Below are 27,157 nucleotides of genomic sequence, written 5' to 3'. Positions count from 1 at the left end.
ACCATTGTGGCACACCATTATGATTTGTGAATCAAAGGAACTTTTGATCCTGATCCAGAAGTTTTTGATTCTGGTTGATTGAATATGCACTTCAGAGGAAGATGTTAGTGTTCGACGGGAAGAAAATGCTGGATTTTCTTGAGGTTCATGAATTACATATTTTTAAATGAGATATATGCATATTTGCAGATGGAATATAATATAAGTTTTATTGATATTTGCCTTTTATCATTAGAAAAGTTACAAGAAACTGTTTAGAAGAGACATTAGAATGCGTGGTTCAGAGGAAGATTTATGAGTGTTTCACAGGATGCTGGATCTGCAGAAGTTGTGTGAGGTTTGTTTATTACATCTGTTTAAACGAAATATGTGCACATTTGCAGACTGTATATGATATTTGGTTTACTGATATTTGCCTTTTTATCATTAGACAAGACAGTTAAAACTTTATTATGAGCTCAAACATGTCTGCTGAGCATTTAAATGACACTGTATTGCACACCAGCCTATTATTGTAGTAACACGCATAACACGTAACAACAGGTAACAACAAAACAAACCATGACTGGTCATTTACATGTCTCAGTCGCCCTCAAAAAACAAATCGTCCAAAGTGGAAAATGTATCAGCCAATGCTGATAATTAAAATATTCTGAATATCAGCCAGATTTATATGCCTCTGCTATATATATCGGTCGACCACTACTTTTAAGCAATAAATATTGAGAAAAAAACCACACCCACCACATAACAGTGTTACGCTGTGTTCAACTTTCTCTCTAATGAGGCAGGACACCTGAGCTCATTTCTGCCTCCTCCTGTTTGGATTGCTCCAGCATGCCCATGCAGCATGCCCTGGGTTTGGCCACTCATGATGGCTGTTCTGTACCTGCTGGTGTTTCAGTGTCCCTTCATTATTTTCTCTCCACACAGATAGACCCACCCAGCAAACCAGCTAACCTCCCTAATGAACACAGCAGAGCTAGAAGCCTCGTCTAGGCTAACCACATGCACCCAGCTCTGCTCAGATAGTCAGATAGTGTTGTGAGAGGGGAGTGAGACCACAGTGCAGTAAACTATTACTTAGAAATCACATGGTGAGAACCATGATGTGGCCAGAAATGGTCAGACTGTGTTGTGAGAAATTAAGAAAGAGAGTGAGAGCGAGAGAGAGAGAGAGAGAGAGAGAGAGAGAGTGAGAGAGAGAGAGGGAAGTAGAAAAAATGAAAGAAAGAAAGGAAGGAAGGAAGGAAGGAAGGAAAGAAGGAAGGAAAGTTTTATAGAGGTTTAGCTTGAAAAGAGTTCAGATGGAAGGAATGTTAGAACAGAAACGACTGAGCAATGGAGTGTTGGAGAAAAAGAGAGAGCATCATGAAAATGCATATGCTGGAAGGGAGTTGAAAGGTTTGTCAGGGGAGAGGTGGGGAAAGATTAGCTCGACTGACAACTCCATTAGAGCCTTAAACCAGTCTTTGATCATTGCCTGAGCCCCTCTTCAGCCAGGCTGAAGCAGGAGTGCCCAAACACAGCAAAGCTGACAGGACCCGGAACACAGGTCTGCCTGTGATCAAAGGCCTGTCTCTTACAACTGAAGCTGCCTTACTTTTGCTGTTGTCCTCTGGGACTGGTGGCAGCCAAATGCTCATGCTTTTTCATTCTGAGAAAGAGATATCTCAGAACGTGTGATTTACTGAGGTCATGCTGTATGAAAAAGAAAGGTATTTGCTTTTGCATGTTTTATTTGTGTAACAGCTCTGTAAGGGAGTCATTGTCTTCCTTTAATAAAGGTGTTTTATAACATTTGTCACATCTCTTTCTCCTGTACTGCTCTTATAAAAAAATGAACAAGACAATCTACAGCAAAAAAAACAAAAAACTGTTAGACAGACAGCTATTTCCACTGTCCACTTTTCTTAAAATCATGCCCCCCAGCCCCCCACAGAAAACATATTATTTTCATTCAAATTAATTAATGTGGTCTTAATATGTACAATTCACACTAATGACATTGGCCTTCTGTAATGCCATCATCCAACATGATCATATGGGAGATTGGCATGTTGTTCCCAATAGTTCCGGTACACTAGGATCGGCGACAACATGCCAACTTACAGACCACCGTCATCTCCTATTAGATTGTAACACATCTCATTGGAAAGGAGGAGGCAAGAACCAGCTTGATGATATAAATAATATTTTAATGATAAACTGAACCAAAAGGACACACACACACGTGTCGGGCAGCTGCCCTTTACTCTCTCTCTGTTGCACCGCCATTTCCAGTCACCCTTATCCCTCTCAGGCTTCATCAGCCTAATTAGGGACAGAGTGTGCAGAATTACGACGTAGCTCCGCCCTCTGCCCTACCACATTCCTCCCTCGTTCTCTCATTCCCGGCAGGGGGGGTGGGGTGGGCTGTGTGGCTTTCGCCCAGACTGCCAGCAGGTCATTCCCATCTACCTGGATCAGGGAGGGGACAAGGGGAGGGAAACAATAATAATAATAAAATACAAAAAACACTGTAAATGTGCTCATACAAAATAAAAACAAAATAATAATATTTAAAAGCGAGGGAAAGGCCAACACGGAGTGGCAGCGGGAAAGAGAGAGGAGAGAGGTAAAAATTATAATAACTTACTCACCGGTTCTCCGATATGCCATAGCCTGGTCCTTGGCCACTCCTCCACCCTCTAGGGGACAACAGCCGCACCTCCCCAGGCGGATCGGAGGCAGTCCTCCGGCCCCTGGTGGATGGATTGCCCCACCGCATTCCAGTGGCTGGTAGGGGTCTCCTCCACCACTGGCAGTGGCTCTTACCACTCCAGGCGGTCGGTTAGGAGCCCCTACTCCCCTCACTGTCGGCGGCCGTTCCTCCGCTCTCAGGCAGCTGGGCTCCTCCATCCCCCGAGTAAAGACGCTGACTACCGCTGACTAAGTCACAAGTTTGAATCCAGGGCGTGCTGAGTGACTCCAGCCAGGTCCACTAAGTAACCAAATTGGCCCAGTTGCAACGGAGGTTAGAGTCACATGGGGTAACCTCCTCTTTGTCGCTATAATGTGGTTATTGCTGTCGGTGGGGCGCGTGGTGAGTTATGCAAGAATACCGCAGAGAATAGCGTGAAGCCTCCACACGCACTATGTCTCTGCGGTAACGTGCTCAACAATCCACATGATAAAATGCGCAGATTGACGTTTCAGACACGGAGGCAACAGAGATTCATCCTCCACCATCCGGATTGATTCGAGTCACTATGTCACCACGAGGACCTAGAGCACATTGGGAATTGGGCATTCCAAATTGGGGAGAAAAGGGGAGAAAAAAAAAAAGAAAGAAAAAAAAAATTAAGAACTTATTTTTATACTCTTGGGGGATATAATATTTTCAAATGGAGCTCTTTTTTGTTTATTTAACTATATTATACAACTCCACAGTTTGAAAGATGAAATGAGCTCTTCTGTTGCTATGACAATGCATTAACTTCAGTGTCATAAAGGCAATATTTAATACATGATGCATATACTAAATATACCAGAACTCTGTCAAGGCAGAACTTTGCCAAATAAACCATATGGCTAATTAATACCAAAATGATTTATGGAGAGAGAATAAATGCAGAATGTTGTGCTTAAATAAATGAGATGGGGACCCATTGTCTTCGTGATAAATAGTGAGATTCAGCCTGTGAGTGTGAAAAAAATGTGGTATTTACCTACAGGCAGCCCTGCCTTGAGGGCATACCAAACAAATTTCTGCTTCCAAAAGATCTTGTGCCAATGGATCCGTAAAACTTTCTTGATCCTTGAATGTTTCTTGAGCAGCAAAACAGGATTATTCTGAGCAGACAGACAAAATAAATGTTCTAAGCAAAGTTCCTAGAATGCAAACAGTTATAACATTGCTATAAACCTCATTTTACAGAGTTATTACATAAGACTGACCAAATATACATTATTTAAGTCATACACATGCACAGAAAAGGAATCCACATATGTGACAGTACTATAAGAGAAAAGTTAGGCCTAACACATCTAAATTATGACCTGTCTCATGGGGTCGAGAGTGCAATCAACAGAGGCGCATGTCCTGGTTCACGAAAGCACTGGGAATGTTTATCAGTTACATTCATTAGCAACGTACTGAAGGTGTGAGCTGATTGAGTGCATCTGTGGCACGATTTCACCCAACAGTGACATGTAATTGGGTGACTGTTAGCATGAATTAAACCCCTTGTGAACATAGTTACATTATTCTCACTATGAATCAGTTCTCACAACTGCTCTGTGATCTGCATTGCCCATTCACATTCAAAATGACTTTTTGAGGTGTGTGTAACATGGTCAAAAAGTTTAAATAATAGATTGGGAAAATGTCTATCAGGGCCTCAGCCTTGACACAGAGTGCAAAGAGATCCCTGTGTGTTGGGCATCAACACTTTTGCTAGCAAAGCCTCACCAGTGTGTCACCTATACAGCATAAATGTCATCATATATGCAATGTCTGACTGCTTTACAAATACCCCTTAAGATTCAACAATTCTTGAATTTGTATTCAGGAGGAATAATTGAGCAAAAAGATTTTTCAAACAAATCTAATAATAATAATAATAATAATAATAATAATAATAATAATAACAACAAAAAAAAAGATTTCTGCTGCTTGTTCAAGTATTTAAAATGAGATAATGAAACACAAATATACATTTTTGTCAGAAATGATTTTGACAATTAAAAACAATCCACTTGGAGATTTCTTTGGAATTTACTCAGGCATTATATATTTCATATAATAAATACTGTCAAATAATCTACCGTTCATGTAATATGAGTAATTTAGTTCTCTAATAATTAAAAAAATGGTTTAATACTTTTGTCTTGTTGTGTGACAGAGGGAAATAAATACTGTCAATAGCTAATGTTTGATTAAATGTTTATATAATTATATATATATACATTTATATATATAAATACCACAGTTAGTTACGGTCCTCGAATCTGATTGGACGAGAGACATTCCATGAGCACTGATTGTGTGACAGCATCAGCACTCAGACGCTTCACTGTGTGTATCACTCTGCTTGTGTTCGTGCTGCTCTAAACTAAAGTGTAAGCGTAGTGCGTATTTGTTAGGAGTTACTGTCTTAATTTTTGAAATTACATATGTTAGCCAGCAGGTGGTGGCAAAAGATAATTTTTGTGTGTAATATGAGCCGGTTGGTGACATAAAGTGAATCTGTTAGTCAATGTTTACATAGAACAGTGCTCTGTGAGTTTCCACATTGGATACATACTCCATGATTTTTAAACATACTGTTTAAAATGGTGGAGGACATCACTGTTTCTATAGTGAATAACATTTGCGCACCGGCTACCCTGAAATAGAGAGGAATACCCTGCTTGGACGTCTATATTCCACTGAGATAGACCTTCAGAAAGCTGTAAGCATCTCTGATTAGGTGTGGCAACAGGTGATGATGGCACACGCTCCATCTCTCTCTCTCTCTCTCTCTACACACACACACACACACACACACAGACAAACACACACATCCATCCTTCTATCCTTGTTTATCCAATTACTTGTTAGATACAGCACAAGCCGTGATACTATTTCTGAAGTGAACATTTTGAATTACTAAGTGAGGCTTGGACGCATCATTTGTTTTGAACAAGCAACGACAGATTCCGATCGGTCGCGTAATAAAGTTCCTTGCACAAATGCGTTTTTATGACCGTACTCAGTTTTTCCTAATTTTTTAAAATGTACTTGTTCATTGAACTGTTGTATATAAGCAATATCACACTTGCTATCGTGCCATATGGCCCTACATCAGCACTGCTGTTATTACCTATGGCCGACTCACAGCAGTGCTGATGTAGGGCCATATCACACTCTTGCTCGTGTGATATTGCTTAAATATATATATACACACACACACACACACTACATATATCATTAATATAATGTTTTTATTTTATGAATGTAGGATACAAGAACACATGCTTTAAAAATTATAGAAAAAGATATAAATTCATTACAAGCTTATATTTAAGCTTTTTTTTATTTTATTTTGATGGTTTATCTAACCAAGATATGCAAGCTTAAATAGTGAAGGAGAAAGTGAGAGGACATGGGGAGATGATGACAAATGTCTAAGCTGAAAAATATTCAGCAATTTCTGAAGAATAGAATGAAGGTGGGCGAGGTGGCCAAGCCTGCAGGAAGAATGAGATGGAAGATCAAATTTTCTGGGCCACGTGGCCAAATAATCTGATTCATTTCCATAGAGCGGGAAGATTAATTACTTTTGGCAGCAGTAAACAATTGCTGTGTTTCTTAATTTGGAGCCTAGACAATGTTTTACTGCTTCCTGCTCACTCTATCAGAAATCCTGGAGGATATTTACTTTGACTCTATTTTCATTTTGACAGTATTTTCTTTGATTGCATTTATTTTTGCACCACTGAAATACAGTGTTCTGGTTTAGCTATCACAGTTCATAGAACTTCTTATTTCATGCAGTTGTCATTTCTCATTTACTCCAACAAATTGGAACTTGTTATTTTATTTTCACATTGTTTAAAACTGTATGATGTACATAACTTAGTTCTTAGATGCTAATTATACAACATCTTACTTCCATTAAATCTTGGGGCTTCCAAGTCTTATGTATGTATCTGTTGATGTCATCAGTTTCCAGGTTTGCACAGGCTTCCATCATGACTGCCAGTTTTGCCAACACTCTGACAGACAGGTCAATCATATATTAGAAAGAGCGACTGATTCACTCAGGTTGATCAGTCTGTCACTCACAATTAGGCAGCTGTCCATTCTTCCTCTGACTGGGCAGGAGGAAACAGCCAAGCCAGCCAACAACCAGCCTGTCTTCATAAAAAATTTACTCGATCACATTGTTTAAGGACATCATGGAGCATGCACTAAAAGTATTTAACCCTGGTAATGAAATAATGAGTACTACATGGAATGTGCAGGTAACATGTTTATCACCAGATCTATAGAGACTATGTATACACTATATCTGTATATCAGATATCCTTTATGTAAAATGCTCTTGAATTCTGATGAATTCTCCCTTTTGAATTTCTCCTTGAAATTGATTTAATCTTCATAAGGTATATATTTAATTTGACAGCATGTCAGCATTAGAGTAGTCCGAAAAAACAATGGAATGCATTAATGAAAAACGAGCAGAACAAATTTTTGTGTAAATCTTTCGAAAAGCCGGTCTGAGGTCATTTTCAAATTCATGAAAGTATTCATATTTTCAGAACATTAGTCGGTACATTCAACATTTACACCTGCTCCCTACCATATGTAAATCGAGCTTGAGACACCCGAATGTGTTGTGTGTTCTTTCAGACAAACTGCCATACATTTTGATAGTAGTAAAACTAAATAAGTAATGACAAAATTAACTAGTAATTAAATGAGTGGAATTAAACTTACAAATATTTGTTTAATTTATTTAGAAACGTTTCTTTGCTGCTTGCATAAATAAAAAATAAAAATAATAATAATTATAATAATAATATATATCTAACAATATATATATATATATATATATATATATATATATATATATATATATATATATATATATATAAACAGCGTGCTCTGTTTATCGACGTTTGGAGTTCACTAAAATACACGTTTTAATAAAAAATCTGGGAAATGCAAAGTGTTCGTGAATCTGCAGGAAAGTTTTTGGGAAGCTCCATTTTATGTGTAAAATACTCCCAATTTTTGTAATTATGAAATGTTCATGAATGATGCCCAAAGTTTACAGAATCTGAAGTACTGTACAAGTGACAAGTGAAATTAACTAAGTCTGTGGTTAATTATGGAACAAAGATGGACATTTCTGTTACAGGATTGTGGCAGGGCGGAGGGCAGGGCCGGGTCGTGATCCTACATACCCGGTCCCGTATTAGGCTAATCAAGCCTCCCGAGAGAGATAAAGGTCGACTGCAGAGGATCGTGCGGAAGAGAGAGATCATTTACGGACATGTCCGTCATGTGTGTGTTTATGTTGTCTTTTAAGTTTATCAATAAACTATTATTAATATTGAAAAGCCGGTTCTCGCCTCCTCCTTTCCATTGATCCCTTTACACTGGTGCCGGAAACCCGGGAAACGAGGAGGGATACGCTGTAGTAGAGTTCTCGCCACTACCATCCACCACAACGGAGCAGCTGATGGCAAGGGGAGAAGGGGCTCCTAACCGACCACCTGGAGCGGTCAGGGCCGCTGCCAGGGGCGCAGGTGTCGCCTACTGGCCGCTGAAGCAGGAAGGGGCTCACTGCTCACTGCTGACCGCCTTGAAGCGAGAGAACCGCTGCCAGGGGCAGGGGAGACCCCTTCTGTTCCCTGAGAACGCGGCGGGGCATTCCATCCGCTAGGGGGTGGAGGTCTGCCTCTGATCCGCCCGGAGAGGTGAGGCTATCGTCCGATAGAGGGTGGAGGAGTGGCCGAGGAACAAGCTACGGCATATCGGAGAACTGGCGACTAAGAGTTTTTCTTTTTTTTTCATCTCTCTCTCCTCTCTCTCTCTCTCTCTCACTGCTGCTCTGCGTTGGCCGTTTCCCTCTCTTTTAAATTTTACTGTTTTTTTTGGGGGGGGGTACTACACTTTTACAGGAAGTCCCCCCCAGTTTAATAATTTCTGTTTCCGTCCCCTTGTCCCCTCCCTCGTCCAGGTAGACGGGGATGACCTGCCAGCAGACGGGGCTTATGGCACGCCCTCCCCCAGGGAAAGAGGGGGGGTGTACGTCATTCTGGGGGCTCCCCAGCCTGAGAGAACAAGGGAGGAATGTGGCAGGGTGGAGGGCGGGGCCTGGTCGTGATCCTATATACCCAGTCCAGTATTAGGCTAATCAAGCCTCCCGAGAGGGATAAAGGTCGACTGCAGAGGATCGTGTGGGAGAGAGAGATCGTTTACGGACATGTCCGTCATGTGTGTGTTTATGTTATCTTTTCAGCTGTTAATTTGTTAACTTTGTTATTAAAAGAGTGTTGTTCAGTAACTTGTTTTTGTGTTTTGCTTTGGTATCGAAAATGGTATCGAGTACCGTGAAATTTCAGTGGTATTGGTACTGACTACTGAAATTTTGGTACCGTGACAACACTAGTGCCAGTGGATGTTTTGTAAGGCCTACCTTCAGATGTAAATGCCTCTTTTGCATGGTTAAATCAAAATAAATCAGCCAAGACCACAGAAAGAAAATTGTGGACTTCCACAAATTTATCCTTGGGAGCAATTTCCAAATACCTGAAGTTACCATGTTCATCTGTACAAACAATAGTTCACAAGTATAAACACCATGGGACCACACAGGATCAAACCGCTCATTAAGGAGACACATTCTGTCTCCTAGAGATGATTGTAGTTTGGTGAGAAAAGTGCAAATATTCCCAGAACAACAGCAAAGGACCTTTTGAAGATGCTGGAGGAAACATGTAAACACATATCTATATCCACAGTAAAATGAGTCCTATATCCACATAACCTGAAAGGATGCTCAGCAAGGAAGAAGCCATTGCTCCACAACTGCCATAAAAAAGCCAGACTACAGTTTGCACGTGCAAATGGGGACAAAGAACTTACTTTTTGGTCTAATGAAACAAAAATGTAACTGTTTGACCATAATGTCTATCGTTATGTTTAGAGGAAAAAGGGTGAGGCTTGCAAGCCGAAGAACACCATCCCAACCGTGAAGCATGGGGGTTGCAGCACCATGTTGTGGGGGTGATTTGCTGCAGGAGGGACTGGTGCACTTAACAAAATAGATGGCATCATGAAGAAGGCAAATTATGTGGATATATTGAAGCAACATCTCAAGACATCAGCCAGGGAGTTGGTCAAATGGACAATGACCCCAAGCACACCTCTAAAGTGGTGGCAAAATGGCTTAGTGACAACAATGTCAAGCTATTGAAGTGGCCATCACAAAGCCCTGACCTCAATCCAATAGAAAATTTGTGGGCAGAACTGAAAAAGTGTGTATGTGCAACGAGGCATAAACACTGATTAAGTTACACAGGTTCTGTGTGGAGGAATGGGCCAGAATTAAAGCGACTTATTGTGAGAAGCTTGTGGAAGTCTACCCAAAATGTTTGACAAAAGTTAAACAATTTAAAGGTAATGCTACCAAATACTAACAACATGTTTGTAAACTTCTGACCCACTGGGAATGTTATGAAAGCAATACAAGCTGAAATAAATCATTCACTCTACTATTATTCTGACATTTCACATTCTGAAAATAAAGTAGTAATCCAACCAGACATAACACAGGGAATGTTTTCTACGATTAAATGTAAGGAAATGTGAAAATCATGGATGTATGCCTGTAAATAAGCAATTGTTGTGGCAAAAGTTACAAAAATTGTGCAGACCTGTATGCATCATCAGTATGTGCCTGGAATTGCACATTGGCATGCAACAAACACAGCCATATCGGCTAACATTCATTGGAGTATACTTGAATGCCTAGAATGCTTGACCATGCACAAGACCTAATGGCAAGTGCAAAATCAAAGCAAACCCTAGGCTTAAGTGCTTTATCCCTTGCATTATACCCCTGCTATTTACAATGCAAGTCACCTCAACACTTTAGACAAATGAGACACCAATTCAAACAGCAAACCAGCTAGAGTATGGCCAATAAACTTGCTTGTGATGGCCCAAGAAATCAGAGTTGTGTTATCATCCAAAAATATGCATCTGAACAAGAGTCTGAATTTTAAAGTCCAGGAGCTCACATTGGATTCACCTTGAAAAGAACATTGAATAGAGAGGTGAGAAAGCACAAAACAAGAGTATAGAGACAAAGGATATGTATCATCACACAGCTGCCCATCGAGGTGTCATGATTGTGTGTCTGTGTGTGTTCAGCAAGTGTGGGAGAGAGTTTGTCAATTCATGTTATCAGAGGGGCGGTGGGAGTGGGCAGCAATAATACATCCATGAAGTACTGTGCCTATAGGGGGGCTGACAGAATGCTTCATCACTTACTCTCGTTCTGAATTTGTCCCCTCACTCTGCTCGCCATCTCTCATTCTCACCACAGAGAGGATTAGCACAGCACGAGGGCACAGTCACAAAGCAGAACGTTTAAGACACACAGCCACTGCTGTCACATGGCCTGCTTATTTCACACACATACACACACACACACAGCAACAGTGTGCCCACCTGAGGTTTGTGTGAGCAGGATTGGGTGGTTTACGAGGAAATATTTTTAGGTTACTAATTGGTAATTAAATAGGTATTATGCTATAAATGTGGTTTATGAGGACATATATAGTGTCCCCATAATTAAAATTGCTTAAAAAACATACTAAATGATACTTTTTCAAAATGTAAATATGCAGAACGTTTTTTGTGAAACTTATGCTGAGTTTACACTACACGATTTTAGGCCCAATTTTCAGTCACCAAAAGTTTTGTGAATATCACAGACGAAAGCCAGAAATCATAGGTAAATCGGAATTTTGCTATCGTAATGAACATGATGGAATATAGCATGGTAGAAGGTCACTTAAGTACTGTGGAGTTAGACCACTCAAAGCTTTGTACGTAGTATGAATTTAACAGGTAGCCAATGTAAGGATGATAAAATGGGGCTAATATGATCATATTTATTGGTTCTCGTCAGCACTCTGGCTGCTGCAATTTGAACCAATTGAAGTTAATTTATTGATCTTGCATCCTCCCAGTAATGCATTACAATAATCTAGTCTTGAGGTCATGAACGCATGAATTCGTTTTTCGGCATCAACAACAGAGAGCATGTGTCCTAATTTAGCAATATTTCTTAGGTGGAAGAATGCTGTTCTACAAACATTGGTAATTTGATTTTCAAAGAACAGATTGGTATCAAATATAACACCTAATTTCTTCGCTGTTGAAGATGATGTAACAGTACATCCATCGAGAGTCAAATTATATCGTAGTGGCTTATTTTTGTAGTTTTTTGGTCCAATAATTAGTACCTCTGTTTTGTCAGAATTGAGTAGGTGAATATTTCTGGCCATCCAATATCATTGATACACTCTGCTAATTTGGAGAATTGTGAAATCTCATCAGATTTTGAAGAAATATAAAGTCAGCATAGCAGTGTAAACTTATTCCACAATTCCTGATAATATCTCCCAGGGCAAGCATATACAAGGAGAAAAGCAGAGGCCCTAAAACTGATCCCTGTGGCACTCCATATTTTACTTTTGTTTGGTTTGACAATTCCTCATTTACATAGACAAAGTGGTAGCAGTCTGCGAAATATGACCTAAACCATGCTAATGCTACTCCACAAATGCCAACATAATTCTCTAGCCTATTCAAGAGAATGTTGTGATCTATCGTGTCGAACGCAGCACTAAGATCTAAAAGCACTAGAAGAGATATGCAGTCATGATCAGATGATAAGAGATAGTCAATTGTAACTCTGATAAGTGCAGTCTCTGTACTGTGATGAAGCCTAAATCCTGACTGAAATTCTTCGTATACTATTTCTCTGTAGAAATGAACATATTTGGGAGGATACTAAATTTTCTAGTATTTTTAACATAAACAGGAAATTTGAAATTGGTTTATAATTAGCCAGTTCTCCAGGATCAAGTTGTGCCTTCTTAATAAGTGGTTTGATAACTGCCATTTTAAAGTTTTTTGGGACATGTCCTAAGAATAGCAAGGAGTTAATAATATTAAGAAGAGGTTCTGAGATTACAGGGAATAACTTTTAAGAGATTGGATAGTATTGGATCTAACAAACTTGTTGTGGCTTTTGATGTTTGGATAAGTTTTGTTTGCTCTTCATGGCCTATGACAGCGAAGGATTGAAGTTGCACGTGAGGAAAATTATGAGACACTGTTTTCTGAGGTGCTATGACAGATGATTGCATAATTTAAATTTTATTTCTGATTATTTTTTTCAGTAAAGACAATTTTATCAGTAAAGAAATTCATGAAGTCATTACTCTTGTACTGCAATGTAATATCCAGTTCTGTTGAGGCATTATTCCTAACCAATTTAGCCACAGTACTGAATAAACACCTAGGATGGTTGTGGTTATTTTCTATGAGTTTACTAAAATATGCTGACCTGGCAGCTTTTAGTGCCCGTCTGTAGCTACAGACACAATCCTTCCATGTAATGCAAAATACCTCTGATTTTGTATTCTTCCACTTGCGCTCCATTTTCCGAGCTGCTCTCTTGAAACCGCATGTATTTTTGAATGAGATTGTGACTGCTTTCACAGAGAGGAAGATTTTCAGCGATCTTCCTAACACTGAGATATTTTGTGACACTGAATGCACTATTCAAAATTATTGTGAATGTATCTTATTGTATCTTGTTATGTCTTTTATATTGTTGGTTGGTAATAGGGGGGTTTAAAATGAAAAGTTTGGCTTATCTGCAACTGTGACTAGTATTGTTCCAAGGTCACTAGCCACTGAGCATTCTGACTAGCCAAAAACCCTGCCCCACAAAAATTATAAAGGTAACTGAAAACTGCAAGCCTACAGTATGTTTGAAAATTTTATTTAAAAGAATTATATTACTTTTGCAGGACACAAGCCAAATTATTTAAGTCACCTTTAGAATATCCGAAGGCAAACATGGCCAGTTAGACTAGGAGTAGGATAGAACAGGAGGGTAACTAATTAACTTATAACAATAATTTGTCCATAATTCATGAAGTTTAAAACCCTTCATTCTCATTGTAATTGACTATATGAACGTTTACAATTTGTGGTGGAATGACCCGCCCCTCCCTCTCATCATCGTTACCCCAACTTTTAGGGCCATCCTTTAGCCAGGCTCACGATGTGAATTGGGCAGGAGAGCGAGAGGAGTTGCATAGTTAATAAGCCTCGTTCTGACAGTGGTGGTTGAAGCACACCTGATGTGAATAATGCTTCATCACCACTGTCTTAGATAGTGTATTGTGATTCAAAACATTCAAATATCTATTACTCACTCGTTTTTCAACAGCAACAGACTCTTCATAAGCAAAGACAGCAATGTATTTGTGTGTTTATGTTGTCAGTTTGATCATAAATTTGTTGAGATCACTGCTCAATTTCACTGATAATCGGCTCTGACTCGAGCAACACTGTGGTAGGGGTGTATGTGTCCACTGCAAACTCGCATTCAGATCTGCCTCTGTTCCGCCATCTGACGCCCATATTTTCACAATCCAATCAACAACCAATGGATAAACTCAAATCCCCAACCTAAATTTTTTTCTTGTTCAATAAGTTGTCAATACGTCACAATATGGAAGTCTGTCACAACTGCAATTTCATGTCAACTTTAAATGAAGCTCCTTACCCGTATCTGCAGCATTTTTTTTTTTTTTTAACTCTCATTTCAAAATAGATGCAAGTTCTGAACCTTCAGTATATTTAAAGTTTCTTTGAATTCTGAACTTTTAGTCGAGAAATGGATTTTGCTCTTGCACTATTTGTCTTTGTCTCTGCTCTCTCTCTGTATTCTTGTCACCCTTGTAAACAGTGGGATTGCTCGTTAGGTTATTAAAGCTTCAGTCTCCAAAGCTCCCTTCAAAAGTCTTTGCTCAAATGGTGTTGACAGTCAGTTCCAAAACCAGAGAGTGAAGGACACATGCACTCACATGTGCACACACATATTTAGACAGTACAATTGACCTGTCACATATAAAAAAAAACTCATTATTGATATAAATGCCCAAGTTCTCAAATAAAAATAACCGCCTATAAGCCCAAGCTGTCATCATCAGTGCAGGCTCTGGGTAGGGACCCAAGTCCTGCCTGTGAGCTAGTGTGAGTGATTCACCCTTTTTGCATCACACCCATCATCAGCCACTTCACAGCACTCACATATGTACCACACACCATGAGTGTCATTCAGACATCAAGACATCTAAATTCTGCCCAAAGGAAGTTGAAAGTTGTAAGCTTTGTATCACTTCTCTATAGAGGTCAGTGATGTATGTACAGTCTTTCAAGACTTAACAAGCTCTCTTTAGATAAAATAAGAAATCAGTAGCCAAGCTGATGACTCACTGTTCCACAGTTATTCAAAGAGCACATTGGGTCATGTTGTCATTTACGATTTGCCTCCAAATTGCACAAAGACGATACCACAAGGAGCCACCAAACAAACAATTTTGGAATTCTATCATTATAATATCTGACCTCTTCTAATAAGCTGTTTAATGATGAGGGAGAGGATAAGAGAGTTAAACGTAATCTCTTTTTCTCTATCTCACGCTAGCCTGCTGAGAATTCCCTAACAGAATTCTATTGAGAGATCCGAGGATAGTGCAACACAATTTCCCAAGTAATCAGACTGTAACAAGAGGCCTGGGAAATACATGGCTTTGAAAATAGTACAATGAGAACATTATTTGCCTCTGTCTGCTTTTTTATGCCAGTGCTTATCTTCATAGCAGTATTGTTTGGCACACAAGGCAAGGTCAAAAGCACTGAGTATTTCAAAAGTATTACAGAAGTAATGTTTGTTCTCGGATAATTCATTTTCTAAGCTACAACACTAATTTGAAAGTAATATTCCTGATTAAATATAGATTTAGCTCAAAGTATAGCATTTGTTACATGATGTCAATAACCACAGACAATAATTTAGACTCCTTTAGTTTAAAACAACAATAAAAAAGTTAATAGAGTATTTAAAAAGAAAAGTCCGAAACATTATGTGTTAGCATCAGTGGTATAGTTGGGGCCATACACACATACAAATTATGCTTACTTTTTCCCAGGGCTGTTTGCAAATAATGATTCTAAGGATCACTATTTGCATATACCCTCAATATACCCACTTGTTTTGTTGCTTCAGAAGTCCATAATCTACTTTTGTTAGTTTCCCTTTAACTGTATTGGATGCTGTTTTTCAAATAAAAACGTACTGTAGTACAGGTGTAGTTAAAACACTTAATGTTATTTTCTTACATTTCCCTTATAATAAACATTATTTTCTGCCAAAAGAATGACACTAATCCAAGGAGAATTTTTTTTTTTTTTAATGTTAAGTCTTTTCTCTCCCTTTCTCTCTTCTTCCTGATTGTTGTATTAAAGCATTGTTAATTTTAAGTTCGACGTTGTGTCGAAGAAGCGACACTAGGGGTTGCTCTTGAGAGCCTTTTGCATCTCTGATCTATGAGAAAAGGCCAATGAGAAATTGGCAGACATAATTTGCATGTCCCGTCCCCGACATACGTGTATAAAGGGAGGGAAATGCGTCCGTTTCATTCAGTGTAGTTTCTGGATGCGGTAGAGTGCTCTCCGCTCCTGATGGCCACAGGCGCTGTCTCGTGTGTCTGGGCAGCGATCACACCGAGGTAGCGTTTGTGGATGGTCATTGCACGGAGCTTGGACGTGGAGATGAGTGGCAGCAACCTGTATGTAATGTAGTCTAACGCCAACAACAGGATAAAACGTGTCGGTATCTTTCTCTTGTTGCAGGTTATCTATACAACATGTAAGCTAATGCAAGCAGGAGCAAGCTCCAATCTGCTAGCTTTTACAGAAATGAGCCTGAACTCCGCTTTACATGTTGAATACGATGCTGATAAATTAATAATGCTCTTTATATGTTTTAAACGATCACACTCTGCAAGAACATCCATTCAGCAGGAACCACTGACAAATGCCAGCAGCAGCAGAGTCTGCTTGAAAAGAGACTCAACTGTGGCTGTAAAGAATCCAGTAGTGCTCAGGATCTCAAAAACAGGCAGCTGAAGAGGAGAAGAGGGCAAGTCTGAGACCCTTGAGAGTCTGGTTCAGGCGAAAAATAAAAACAGACCCCTATTACGCTGTGTGTTTTGTGGAATGACTTGCCTCCACACATTAAAATGACCCCCATATTTTATGTGTTTTATGTTTCATTATATTTTCTATTTATTCTTTGTGCAGCACTTTAGTAACCTTGTTGATTTTAAAATGTGCTCTATTAATAAAGTTAATTGGATTGGATTTTTTGCTAGTGTATCCTTCTCAACTTTTTTACCCTTTTTTACTCTTTTCTTTGCTCCTTGGTAATTCACATTGAACAAATCTAACTGAAAAGGCAAGTGAAATTATACACGTGCATGCGCACATCCCCAGTTAACATGGTGCCGAGTTGATCCATAACACCGGCTCTGCTTTGCCCTAACAAAAAGGCACTGGCTGGTGCTGTGGTGTGACTTCAGCACATTAAAAAAAACTGTCCCATTTCATTGGCTAGGTATCAACCAATAAAATGACTTTATTGGCCCTTCCCCTTCCCCGTCAAACTCTCTTCCTCTCTCACATCAGGAAGTGCACAAGTGAGTCTTTGCTACAGGTTTTTCACAAAAGTAGTTGCAAAAGTCAATGCGTGAAGATTTAAAGTTGCAGTGTCAAATTTGAGAGATGGTTATAAATCTGAATTTAAGTACAAAAGTTAATGTGTAATACAAATTTGTGTATGTAGTTGTATTCATGTGAATGTCATTTTATATATTTGTGACTTGTCTCCAATTGTGAATTCAAACCACAAGTTTTGAAATATTGACTGTGAGTGCAGATTGCTACATTCAACTTCCAATTTTTATTTGACAAGTTTTCACATCGGTGCTGTTAGTGTAAATTTCAAGTTACAAGTTTACATATTTATTGTCCAAGTTCTCAAATCCAAATAGGCAAGCTCTCAGATTTGCTACTAATTTATCTTCATATTTTGGGGGGTTGAAGGAGTGTACCATACAGGTTTTGATAGTACTCTTCTTATTATTCCCTTTTCAGTGTGAACACACTCCACTAACTGCACTACAAAAATTCACACAATAGTGTAGAAGCATGCACGTTGGGATGTAGCATGAGTCTTTTAGCTTTATCTCTTATATTTATTTATTTATTTAATCATTTTTTCAACTGTTCTATATAAGACCAGCTGCTATATTTAAAAAGAAAAGATGGGCTGGCTTGTTTTTGATGATACTGTCAAATTTATAAGATGAGAAGACAGCTGGGCCAGGTAAATATCAATAGCAAATAAATCACTGTCTGTCCACACAGCGAGAGCAGAATTAAGTAACCTTCTGTTAGAAAGGGAGTGGAGCAGAGAGACCTTAATGATTTTCTTTGTTATAGGGCACTAAGACAACTGGCCACACTTCCCACTTCTATTCTTTATTTATTTCCAAAAACCCTATGTAGTTTTGAATGAGTTATAAACCAATGCTAGCTCTGATGTCTGTGTTTGGGTTTATCAACATATCCTGCCTCATAATTTATTTAAAATGAGTCACCTGGGATCCAAAGGTTCTTTTGCAGTTTTTTCCACTGTGAATGGAAGACTGACAAAGCCATCCTGGCTTTAAGGTTTTTTAAATTTGAGATAGAACGATTTTCTTTTAGCTGAGTGCAGCCCACAAGCAACAAACCATTTGCATATGGTGTTGCCTAAATTAGCCACACACACAAACATGGTTTGTCCTTCATTTCAAAACCACCAAGTCTGCAGGGCTTTCAAAGCTACTTTAATTTGTGACTTCAGGTGTGATATGCTATCAAGATAAATTGCCACTAATATAGTACCAAAACCATAGGGAAAAGTCTGCAAACATTGTCTAAAATTTGAAAACATACTAAAATGGTCCATTTGTAGATTTATAAATTACAGTTTTTCACTTCTTTTGCAGCTATGACGGCAACACAATTTGCTCACCAGCACAAATAATAAAAGTACCAAACTTATTTGCAAATGTTATCAACAATCTTTTTTGCTTTTAGATGTTTTGTGTCACTGAGATGATAAACTAAGCACCTATAGTGTGTCTATGGTAAGCTAAATCCTGTAATAGGTCCCAGTCAATGTTCATTTCAGCCTACTTTCATTAGCAATCATCTACTAAATCACAGTACATGCTAGTGAAAATTGCCACTGGCTCACATATATCACACAAAAGGTAAAAAAATGAATATTGAATATATAGATAGCATATGCATCTATATATTAAGTCATCATTGTTTTAGGGAGATATTTTGGCAAGTAGTGCATAGTGAGGTCAATCAGAGGAGGTAGGACTTCACTGATGTGATGCTTATGGGCAAAACACAGTCTTACTCATTTCAGAATGTGGGGGTCACATGTCAAAAAAGCTACCAGTTTGTTGTGATTTGGGAAAAGGCAACATCAAGGTAAAACTTGAAGCCCTGAGTTTGCCCTAGATTTCAACTAGTTATTAGTACTAGAGGTTATTTTTGCTGATTAATTGGTGCTAGATGCACTGATGTATTGGCCAATCATCAGTATCGGTTACTAAAAGCAGTTATCTACACTATCAGACAGCGGCTGGTTGTTTAAAAAAATAATCAGGGCAGATAATTTATATTCAATCAAAAGGGGACAGTTATCATTTTATAGGGTTCAACAGGGCTAAAGGCACAAATTTCAAAAGGAAATTATGCTTTTTTTCATGGTGACAATATGTATCAAAGTAAAAATAAAAAATATATATTTTTATACAATATTGATGGAGCAACATCATTTGTGTGAAAAGAAATAATAACAGAAGGTTGTTTTGATTAAAAATTTTGAGAGGGAGCCATTTACCTCTCACTTGGGGTAAAAGGCCCCAACAGGGCTTAAAGTGATTTCATGTAGATACCGGAGCAATAGTTATAGTGCAAAATGTTTCAACTAATTCGAATAATTTTGAGACACTATGATGTTTTTTTTATCAATAAATTAAGATGATTTGTACTCATAATAACTACATCTGAAAAAAAGTCAACCATTTCCTATTAACATAAAATAAATGGAGGATTTTCACCCATGGAGCCTTTACATTCTCAAAAAAAAAAAAAAAGAAAAAGAAAAACCACTTAAAATATTTTAACCCTTAAAATATGTTACATTCAATATATTGATTTTGAAAATACAAAATGTGCTTTTTTTTCTGTCATTAGTTATTGGTATCTATTGATAGTCTGCTAGTCTGCTAGTTAGCAGACTTAAAGTTGACAGATTTGTCAGGAGGCAGAACATAATTTGTGTCTAAGATGAATACTGTAAATTAAGAGTCTTTGGTTTTTGCACAATAGCAGCTAGTTCATCATTTAACGAGATGATGGCATGTGATGTACAATATGTAGACATTTAAACAGGGCCCAAGGCTGTTTTGGCTGTCAGGGATGTTTGCCACTGCTGGACATGACTTTGACCCCCCTTTGGGACTACAAGCTGTTTTAGAATTTGGAGCTTGGGAGAGCTGCTCTCACTATTAGCTCCAAGGGCTGCCTGGCTCAAGAAGGGGAGGGAAACAGATGGTACACTGGACCTCTAAGTTCCAGCCTTCTGGTTCTCTCCTCACACCACATATGTTTCCCCCTTCAGCTACAGTACATCCTGGTGATGGGTTTCCCACAATCCAACAAGCATGGCATATCTGGCTCAACTGGGACAGGGAAGGACATATTATGTCTTGGTAGGGTCCAGGAACATGTTAAAGCAGTAAAATGATAAGCCAAAAAATGAAATTAATTCTTATTAATTTAACATCGCTTACTTTGATCTTGGGCTCAGTGTGGCTGTGCAATGATAAAGCGATGGTGTCAGATGGTAATCCTGGTACTTTGATATACAGTGTCCAAAATTTGAGACCTCATTGAAAATTTGGGATTCAAAATGTTTTTTAAAACACTTTTTAAAGAATGCAACATTATGATGTAAAATAAGTAATAAATAAAAATAAGAAATATTACAAATTCTGCTCTAATTCTAGGTCACTTATCAAATAGGCAAATGGAAATTTAGTATTTACATGGCACTCTATGTACTTCAAAGAATTCCATGGTACTACCATGGTACATGCCACATCGATCTGCCATCGATGTGTCACAATATTTGCAAATTTTCCATAACCTGTCAAAGTCATTTCAATGCATCATCTGATTATGTGAAGAAGAAAAAAACTACTTTTGGCTCTAGCTATCTTTATGTTATGTACACTACAAGTGTTATCGTATTACAAAGTCTGCCTCTGCAAAACATTTTGTAGAAGTAATAACCATTCATGTATATAAACACTATAATACAGTGTGCAGTATCTATAAAGCCGATACTCATGCTGTGCAGTAAATGCATCTCAGATATCCCATAATCTCATCTATAATCAGAGTGAGAAAATATCTTTTTTAGATGATATCTGATCCAGTTTCATAAGTGTATTGAAAACCTCTGTTTGTGAGCAAGAGCTCACTTTATTTAAGTCATATTTATTGTAGTTTATATTCAGTGAGCCTCCATTTATCACAGTGACAAAGAACGTTGTTAAAAAGAGAAATAAAAAAATAAATAAATTCACAGAAAAGTAAACTTCAGCATCTGGATGCCCTTGTCAATGCCTCCTGGAACAAATAATGTTACGGAGCAGAACCAGGAACTAATCTCATAAATGGCTGCCATTTGTGAGTGATTAAGGCCTGTCCTCATGCAATAGCACACTGGACAAAGTTCTTAGAGGTTAATAACCAGTTACAATCAATTACTCAGCTAATATGATACAAACATTGGGTTCTTCCAATCACTCAGGGCTTTTAAATATCTCAGGCATGTTGTAGGCCAAGGTGAGTGTATGAGGAGCATTGGTTCTTTTTTTTTTTTTTTTTTTTTAAGGAGTTTTGAAATAACAGGCTGATTGAACAGCTACATTACTGCATCCTTGCCTCACAGGATTAATGACATGACCTCTATTTAGAGACTCAACCCATATGCTCAACATATAACCAATAAGTCATGCACAACATTTCACTGAGTTAATTAAATATAAAATACCCTTCATAAATGGACAAAAGAGGTAACAAGATGGTCATTAACTAATGGCATGCACACATTATAGACTGTCTGATGCCTATTAAAGGAATATTCCGGATTCATTACAAGTTAATCTCAATCGACAGCATTTGTGGCATATTATTGATTATCACAAAAATTTATTTTGACCCATCCCTCCTTTTCTTAACAAAAATCTTCATTCCAGTGAGGCATTTACAATGGAAGTGTCATAAAGGATATGCATGTAAACATGATTTTAGTGCGATATAATCGCTTACTAACCTTTTCTGTGTAAAGTTATAGCCAATTTTACAACTTCGTTACCACGAAGATGTGATATCAACAAACCTTAAAATTACTTAAAAAATGACAGTATAAACAACTTTACAGCTCAAAAAATACACAAGTTTTAACAGAAGAATTAATACAAGAGCATATATAAAATTATAAGCTTAACATTTCAAACCCTGCAAAACTTGACCACATTCACATTTTTTCCCATTCTATTTAAAGTGTCTCACTGTAACTTTAATTTTAGCTTTTTTTAAAGAAAAGGAGAGATGAGTCAAAATATATATTTTTTTGTAATCAACATTATGCCCTGGATGCTGTTGATTGAGCTTAACTTGAATTGAACCTGGAATATTCCTTAAAACACAAAATTGGCTGAAACTACTGGTTCTAATACAGTTGGCTCTGGTCCGAATCATATCGCTTTGAAACAAAATCATCAGGTGTTTACAACCCTGATCTAATACACATCCACATGTGCTTTAAAATCTTATTAGAATGAGATTTTATTGGAATGCGTTTTATAGTCTGAATAGTCAGATTTGTTTTCAAGTATTTCGTTCTTTTAGTGATTTAAAACGTCTGTAACACCATACAAATTGTGCAATTTTGTCTTGAGCCATGTCCGAATATTCTAATATTCACTTAGTCTTTCCTCATATAGTGAACTATGTGACAATACTTTATATAGTGTATAGTGAACGAGTAAACAAGTCAGTCGGGCTCAACAGAGCTAGTTGTTATACTTTTGTTATAAGTGAATATTTATATTTAAGGGTTGGTTTATTTTTGAAAGTCAATTTCTGCATAGCCACCTACCTTTAAGTCTTGACTACAAAAAAGTGGGGTATGTTGTCAAACAACGTGAACATTGAAGGAGGAGAGGTACATTCCCACGTTAACTTATACCTCCAAGACCAAAACACAATCAACGCCTCTCTTTAAACTACACTGGCATTAAACAGCCTATTAAAGGGTTTTCAGCTTAATGTTAAAAATAAAATGATTATTAGGCACAAATGACAAATGAAACATACAAATATTTTGTAAGTTATAAATAGTATACATTTTTGATGTGACAACATGCCCCAACCTCACTTTAAAGAACAATACCTGTCCTAAGAACACAAAACCTTTCCAGCCTGAGCCCAAACTTCAGAAAATTGAAAGGGCTTTCAAATGATATAAATATAAGTATAAATTATTTAAGGCTAATAATCCTTTATCATTAAGATTTCACCCAGCAATTTTTAAAAATGTAAAAATCTTCTCCGGCCAATGGAAGTGCAGCATAGTTCTAGCGGGAAGATTAGCAGCTGTACATCATCACATCATTAGCTGGGTAATTCCTAGCCAATCGCATGTAAGCCATTGCTTTATAAGTCTGCTCACAATCTATCACATTGCTGTTTCAGTGTGCTAACATGGCAACCTCCACCACCCCACCACCACCAGTTGAGCCCTGTCCCGCACGGGGGCAGGCTCCTCGCCCCCGCCTCCTATCTCCGGCAGGACATGACGGTTCCGGGTACAACTCCCTCGGACCGCCGGACGGGGCCTACGCTGAAGAGAGAGACATTACTTTCTGTTTTACATTTATCAAATAAATGGCATCTTAAACTTCACTCAAGCCTGCGTGTCTTCCCGATAGAACCATATTTCATCAGACAACTGCATTTTCAACCATTTTAATTACAAGCTAGAGGGAAACTTACTGTGTATGAAATATACATAATTATGTGGGCAATGTAGAATAGCAGACAGATTAGAAATATAATCTATTGTTTAAAAGTTATGACCATTCTAGTGATTAGTGGGAAAACGGAATAAAACAAACATTTAGAATGTTCAGACAAATTTCACATGACCACTCCTCAAATACTCCTTTTGAGCACGTGTAATAATAAATTGAGATTGCATCTGACACAAACACTGAAATATAAATTGTATGTGTTCAATAAAACACACGCTTTATTTAATTTGAACATTGTAATTACACAGCAAATCATACAAAATCAAATTTTCGAACTTTCTACTGTAAATACATTTATAATAAAGAGTACAGGAACAGAATATATATAAATTCATAAATACTCAACAACTGCAATACCTGAGGAGAGAAGAGAGGGAGAACAACACCAGTAAACACACCCCAACCTAGGCCTCTTCGCGAAACTGGTAACACTTATCTGATTGCCAAGACTGAAAACAGTACCTATCGCGAACCATGCAAAGTCTTTTACTATTACATTCCGGCACGCAAAAAGCTACTTTAGTTTTATTTTCAGTCCTACTTTTCTGATAGCATAGCCAACATGTGTTGGAGTGATGTGTGGAGTGATGACTAAGGAGGGACTACAGGCTTGCGTGAATATCGATACCTCCCAGCTGACGAGGCAGGTTTTCTCTGAAATCTATCTGGGTTAAGTTTAACGGTCTACGCTCATCCCCTGGTGCCGCAGGAATGTGTTGCCATTCCTTAAACAATATGAAACTATTGACGTCGACAAAGTCTATGAAGTGGTTGGTCTGACATATCAACAGCACCCATGTTTTTGTTATAATCGCTGATGACAGTGGGCTGGAGGGCTACTTCTTTTGTCCAGTCGGCATCATTTTTTACAAACACAGTATTTTCGGTTGAGCCATTCGCATTGTGGAAATTGGAGAGGCATGTAACTCTCGTGTCCTACCACTGAATTACAAGTATATTCCCCTCAATCCTACACCACCTCATATCCCCACAAGCTGTCTTGCGTTCCCATCTTTTGATGTCTTTAAATTCTGCAGGAAACAGTTTATGATTCACCCTGCATGTCCCACAGGCATTAGTTCCCATTTCTAACAACTTAAACATAAGCGGATGTGTAAAAGTTGTCAAACCAAACATTGTGGCCCTGGTCTTTGAATGGCTGCAGTAACGATTCAACTACTTTGTTGGCCAAGTCAGTGACATGATAACTACAACATTAAAGTCGAGCGTATACCCCGAGTCTGATGTTTCAATTACCCATAATTTAAAACCCCACCGAGTAGGCTTGCCCTTCATGTATTGTTTAAATCCTGACTGAGCTTTAAACTTGACCATATGTCATCTATTGCGAGATTTTGGTTAGGCTGAAAGAGCTGCTGGCATTTTTGTTTGAGGTGGTCCATAAAATAACTTCCTAAGGCGATCCAGATTATCCTCTGTGGTAGGGTCACCAACATGTAGAGCTGCTAAAAGAGCCTTGTAGCGGTCACGTGACATAAATCCCCTCACCCACGAGCCCTGAAGTGACTTGGTTCCCCAATGACGATGGGAATCAGGGAGAATTAAATACCCCATGTAAATGAGCAACCCAAGAAATCTTTAAAATTCATCAGGGGTCACCTCCATCCAAGCTCCTTGGTAGCTAGAATATGATGGACAGTTAAGTATGAGCTCCCACCCCTGATGGTTTGAAAAGCTGCATATCTCAGAAACTACAACCAGAGTAAAAAAACAGCATGAAAAAGTCAATTTCTCGCAACATCATATTGGAGGTTGACTGCAGAGTCTGACGCACGCTACCTAAGTCAATACCGAATGGACGGCGAGGCTTAAATGGGAGAAGTTTTGGTGCCTGTGTCAGAGTACGAGGGATAAGAAACCGAGTCAAGGAAGAGTTTACGCTTTCTAGCTGACTTGGGACCGCTGCGAAAATGGCTAGCCATAACCAAAACAATAAGAGTAACAGTGTTAGTGTTACTGTGAGTATCAGTCATATGTGAAATAGAAACAAACAATACATAAACATTCATGCATACTCAGTTGATGGTCTTGGCTGGGGATCAGGTTCCATCTCATCCTCCATATCCTCATGGTTCGGGTGTTCCTGCAGTAGTTCCTGGTCCAGCAGATCTTCCTCCTGTGTGCTCATGCCCTCATGAGCCTTGTCCTCCTCTGCCATGAACTTAAGCTCATCAGCAGTAAGCTGCCTCCTCCTCTTGAAAGTGCTGAGCAGGGAGCCATAGTCTCCATCCATCTCTACAACAGAAAAAAGTACAACAATTGGTAGCCAGCAGTGTGTTCTTCATAAATCCATACACTGAATAGTCACCAAAGGCTTGCAGACTAACCAGAATGTCCAACTGCAGACAGCCCTCTCACACTTTCCTTATGAACAGGAAGCTACATGCAGTCGCTGCAGTGCAGAAATCAACAAGCTAGATAACTTATCTAACCTGCAGGCCAGTGAAAAAAAAAAGTCTGAACAGCGTCTGCCTCACATTATTTAAAGCAACAAAATTGGCAAAAAAAGTTATTGATATTTAGTTAAAAATGTACAGTACATAGTATTGCTAGCTAATGTTTATTTAGCAAGTTTCACAGAAACTGCTAAAAAACGTTTATATAAAATAGGCACGCCAGTGACGGTCATGTTTTTTTCCAGAAAAACAACTAGCTAGCAGCGCTACAACAAATAAATGCTTCGTAATTGAAAAGGTTTCACTATCTTCCACAAGCTACAAAAAAAAAAAAAAAAAAGTATTTATATTTAGCTAAAGATGTACATAGTATTGATGGCTAATGTTTATTTAGCAAGTTTCACAGAAATGTGCTTAAAAATAGAGGCTAACTGCCTGTCCGATGAACGCCATAATTTTTTCCAAAAAACTAGCATTACTCCTACAAATAAATGCTTTTTGACTTTCAATAGACAATATTGACAACACATGTTAAATAACTTGTCTTACCTTGAAATATTACCTCCGTTTTCAATTTGAAGCAGTAAATACAACACTGTAGGTAATCTCCCGTAACGTCCTCTCTGGCTCCGCTCAGGCAAATGGAGGATGACGCAGATGACGATACATTTATTATTCACACCCAGTATCCCTTTAACCAATCTTATGTGCCTTTAGCTTATATTGTCATGAGTATCTGTTAGTTTTCAAAAATAAAATCAGTGATTGGACAGCGAAGATATTGAGACAGGAATAATTGTTCCCAAATTTGAACGCTCCGGCTGGAAAGGGTTAAACCTTTTGGTAAAAATCTGCCTTCATAATATAGTGGA

Source organism: Xyrauchen texanus, chromosome 17 (genome assembly GCF_025860055.1).
Source record: "Xyrauchen texanus isolate HMW12.3.18 chromosome 17, RBS_HiC_50CHRs, whole genome shotgun sequence".
Lineage (NCBI taxonomy): Eukaryota > Metazoa > Chordata > Actinopteri > Cypriniformes > Catostomidae > Xyrauchen > Xyrauchen texanus.
This window is presented reverse-complemented; position numbering follows the sequence as displayed.